A 4973-nucleotide genomic window follows, 5' to 3' on the forward strand; every position below is an offset into this window, starting at 1 on the left:
ATATATGTTGTTCCATTTTTATGGATCACCAAAATGAGAGGGGAACAGCAAGAAATGTTCCTGGTAAATCAGGTAGGAGCCAGCTCAGAAACAATCCTGTAAGCCGTGGTCAGAAGAAGCCTTGATCTGGAAGACTCTGAAGGGTATTGTGCAAGAACCTGTTGGGATTTTCTTTTCAGAAAACTTAGGATGTGCTGACTGAGGAGACATTAGGGAGAGAAACGGCAGGCAGGGAAATCCATCAGGTGGCTTATGTGTGATTATAGGAGGACCCAGGTGGCTGTCGTGGAGATGCTCAGCTGTTTCGGCAGGAAGCTTGGTAGGGCTTGATGTCTGATATGGGCTTTCGTAAGAGAGAGGGATAGTGTTCTGAGTTCTGGCTTGAGCATTAGGAAGTTGATAGGAAGAAGTTCTCTTCCCCTGTGTCAGGACAGAGCTATAATCTGCAGGGGAGCAGAACAGATAACATTCAAGGAAACCTGGGGCCATCTTCATGGGTGATCAATCTGTGAGCTCTCACAGGCTCACACTAAGAAGGACCTTGTGCTTGATTGAAAGCTCTGATGGCCATCTTGAAATCTGCAAGAATCTTATCTTTAAACTCGTGTTTTGTAAGCAGAGACTGATGGGACAATGGAGCACGATTATGAGCAGAGGAGATATGTGCAAATGTGTCTTCTGTTCCTGTCTGCACCCTTCACTTAAAACATTCAGGATGCCCATGAGCACTAAATCCCAGTGGGCACCTTGGGCATGGAAGTTCAGAGACTCAGACGGGTACAAGATTGTACATCTGGAAGCTGGTGGCTTTTAGTCTCACTGAACACTGGGATTCCCCACTCCTGTCCCCTGTAAACACGACTGTGAGTGGGGCACTGATGGCCCTGAAAAACCATGCTTGCTATTCAAATCAGAACTTGTTTCAAATGCAGAAAGAAAGTGTTCTGAGACACAACACGACTAGGGAAGAATTCTTAGTCATTTTAGCTAATCATGAAATGATTGACCCATGCAAATGATGACCCAGAAGGGAAGGGAGCTACCAGGCAACACAGTTTCCTTCAGGTAGAGAGTGTTGGCTGGATGCACATAACTCAGGAACAGTTGAGTTAGTTTTGTGCAGTGTTTTTGGTTTTTTTTTTTTTTAATTTTTTTAGTAGTCGATTTACCTTTATTTTTTTATATGCAGTGCTGAGTATCTAATCCAGTGCCTCACACATGCTAGGCAAATGCTCTACCACTGAGCCACAACCCCAGCCCATGATTTTTACTCTTCTGGCAAGAATGAAATAAATTTGCATGTCTGAGCTACAAAATGCAAATTGCATAATTTCAGTGATTCTAAGTTAATATTCTTATATTTGCATTTAAAACTGGTGTTGCACAATATAAAGCAATATAAACAGCAATTTCATGCTAATAATCTGAAGGTTTAATTTTTGTTTACTTAGATGATATCTAATAGTAAATAAAAACATTGTGACAGCAAGAATGCAAAATGGTATGGCCACTTTGGAAGACAGTTTAGCAGTTTCTTACAATGCTAAACATTGTCAGCAATCACACTCCTTTACCCAAATGAGTAAAAAACTTGTATACACACAAAAACCTGCATATGAATGTTATAGGATCATTGGTTATAATTGCTAAAATTTATAAGTGAATGAGATGTTTTTCAACATCTATTTGTGAATGGGTAAATAAGTTGTGGTATATCTAGGCAGTGGAATATTATTTAGCAACAAAAAGAAATAAGATATCAAGCCATGAAAAAATGAGATATCAAACCTTAAATACATATTGCTTAGTGAAAGAAGCCAGTCTGAAAAGACTATATATTGTATGATTCCAACTATCTGATATTCTAAGATAGGCAACACCATAGAGTCAGGGAAAAAGATCAGTGGTCACCAACAGCATGGGGGAAGGGGAAAAGGACAGGAATGAGTAGGTGAAGCACAGTGGATTTTTAGAGCAGTGAACTATTCCATACGATACTGTAGAGATGGATACAGGACATTATGCACTTGTCAAAAACCGTAGAATGTACAACAAAGAGAGGCTGCTTATACAGCGTGGCTGGCGACGGTAGCCCGGACTCTGTTGTCGCCACCCAGAAGGCAGCCAAGTGCAAGAGCTAAACTTATCTGCCTCTATTTTCAAACAGACTCATGTTCAACTTTTGGTCATGGTGGGGAAAAAAAAAAAGCTGGGAAGATTTCATTAATCCTTATTTTTTTAAAAGTCAATATAAAATTATAGCAAAAAAACAAACAAAAAAAAGGAACCTGATCTTTAGTAGCACAGCTGGAATAACTTGCAGAGATGGCTGTGGCAGCAGTGAGAGATTTAATTCAGTTGGTCTTCTGTGGTCATTGGTTATCCACTTGTCTCCGCAGTAATGGAAGCTACACATGTTTTTAAAGGGACTGAGAAGCTGCTAGAGGTTTGGTTTCCACAGCAGTGACCCAACATGAACCAAGGAGCTGGGGACCTTGTCATCTTCCAAGATCTGAGTAGAACATGCTTTTGAAGGGTGTGTAACGTTCAGTCCTCAGTGTGACTATTCAAAAATGTTTTCTAGAGCTGGGTGTGGTGGCGCACGCCTGTAATCCCAGTCATTTGGAAGGCTGAGGTAGGATGAACGCAAGTTCTGGGCTAGCCTCAGCAATTTAACAAGGCTCTAAGCAATTTAGCAAGACTCGCCTCAAAATAAAAATAATAAAAAGGGTTAGGGATGTATCTCAGTGGTAAAGTACCCCTGGGTTCAAAAAACATTTTTCCTTCTGAAGACATAAGGTACAACCCTCTTGCTGATACTCATTCCCCTGCTGAAATGTGCTTGGGACTTCAGTGGCTTGACTCAATTCAGCACTTCTCTTATTCTCTTAAGAATTTCATGAAGCCACTGGGCACGGTGGTGCATGCCTGTAATCCCAGGAGTTTGGGAGGCTGAGGCAGGAGGATCTCCAATTCAAAGCCAGCCTCAGCAACTTAGTGGGACCCTGTCTCAAAATACAATATAAAAAGGGCTGGGGATGTGACTCAGTGGTTAAGCACCCTTGGGTTCAATCCCCAGTACCTCATCTCCTGCCAAGGAAAAGAATTTCATGAAGCCTTCTCACCAAGAGTACCCACACCACACAGGGATTTTCAGGAAGAAATAGGGGTTTATATGCACTTTTTCCAAATGAAGCAGTGTGTTGTATGGGACATATGATTTATTTTTTTTCTTTTTCTTTTTTTTTTATTGGTTGTTCAAAACATTACAAAGCTCATGACATATCATCTTCCATACATTTGATTCAAGTGGGTGACATATTATTTCTGAATGTTGGTACTAGTATACTCTGAATTTCCCAGAGTTGGGTAATCAGTGGACCTGATCAAATCCTGGAAATTTTGACAAATGAGGCTGACCTACAGTTATGAACAAGTCCTGCATGAAAGGTGGTATTGCCATGAAGGATGTCTTCATGAGAATGGAATTCACGACCCGATGCCAGGTTCTGTCATTGATGCCACAGTGTTTGTTAAATCCTTGTGGGTAATTTGATCAAGTGGAATGAAAGTGGACAGAATGCACTGGACTATTCACATCACTCCAGAACCAGAATTTTCTTGTTAGCTTTGAAACAAACTCATGTCAGACCTCCTGTGATGACCTGATGGGGAAATTGTAGAAGTCTTCAGGTCAGGAAAATCTGTGTTTGTTAATCAGAGTTCTAAATGCTGCACAGTGTTTTCTTCAGCCCCCAAGACTGAAGATTTTAAATGTCTTGATTGCCAGAGTGCTGTTCAATGATTACAATTTTGCTTTTACTAATCTTGCTAAGAAGCAGCAACAATAGCAGCGTTGATGAAGAAAAATGAAGAAAAAACACCAAAAGAGAACACACATCGAAAGTGATGGCTGCTTTCTAGATGTCAATGTTGGGGTCCTTGCTTTTCATAACCACAACCTTGTAGTTGCAGAAAAGCCTTCATAATGATAAGAGCCCAAGTAATGATAGTGTAATCATTCTGAATTGAATGCATTATTCTGTCAAGGACTTAGATATCTTGCATGAATTCTCCCTTCTGTGTGTCGGTATTTGCTATAGTTTCTATCTTAAGTGTCTTCCAAAGGTCTAGGTGGTAAAGGCCTAGTCCCCACGCATGACACTAGTAGGTGGTAGGTAGTACCTTTAAGAGGTGGGGCTTGGTGGAGGGGTCTTATGGTCTCTGAGGGGGCAGTGCCCTTGGAGGGGATATTTGGACCCCAGCTTCTTTTTATTTTTCTACTTCCCAGTCATCAGAGGAGTGTTTTTGCTCTGCCACACATTTCCACCATGATGTGCCACCAGAGGCCCAAGGCAAGGGAGCTGACTGGTCATGGATTGAAACCTCTGAAACTGTGAGCCAAAATAACCTTTTTCTCTGTATAAGTTGATTATCTCAGGTATTTATTATGGTGACGAAAGCTGACTAGCACAGCATTCTGTGCTATTCTTGACGTGAAATTGAAGTGCACATAGAAAAACACATTTTACTATGTGACACTTTACCATAGTTGTGAAAATGGTCTATTTGGCTTGTGCACAGCATACAGTTTCTCCCAGTATCATCTGAATTCCTCCACAGATGAATTTTCATCCTTATTAGGCATTGGCCTCAGCCGGGATTGTTCTATTAAATCGCTGTCAGAGTTGGGTGTATGTGACGCAATGCCTGTAATCCCAGTGACTTGGGAGGTTGAGGCAGGAGGATCACAAGTTTGAGGCAAGTCTTGGCAACTTAGTGAGGCCCTGTCTTAGAAAATAAAAAGGATGGTGATGTAGCTCATCCATGAGTTCAACTCCCAGTACTAGTTAAATAAATAAAGAAGCTGCTGCCAGAATCTTGTATCTGGTTACCCCCACTTCCTAGAATATATTTCATATTCATGTTATGAAAACCAATTTCTGTATTATAAAGATAGTTTTTACAACAGT

General features: G+C 41.0%; 1 pseudogene; it reads left to right on the plus strand.

Moving 5' to 3' along the window:
• Positions 1-1489: 1489 nt before the first annotated feature.
• Positions 1490-3851, plus strand: LOC124089514 (S-adenosylmethionine decarboxylase proenzyme-like; annotated as a pseudogene).
• Positions 3852-4973: the final 1122 nt, after the last annotated feature.

This window comes from Marmota monax, unplaced genomic scaffold (assembly GCF_021218885.2).
Source record: "Marmota monax isolate L192 unplaced genomic scaffold, Marmota_monax_Labrador192_F-V1.1 WCK01_AAM20220418_F8-fsc00041, whole genome shotgun sequence".
Taxonomy (NCBI): Eukaryota; Metazoa; Chordata; class Mammalia; order Rodentia; family Sciuridae; genus Marmota; species Marmota monax.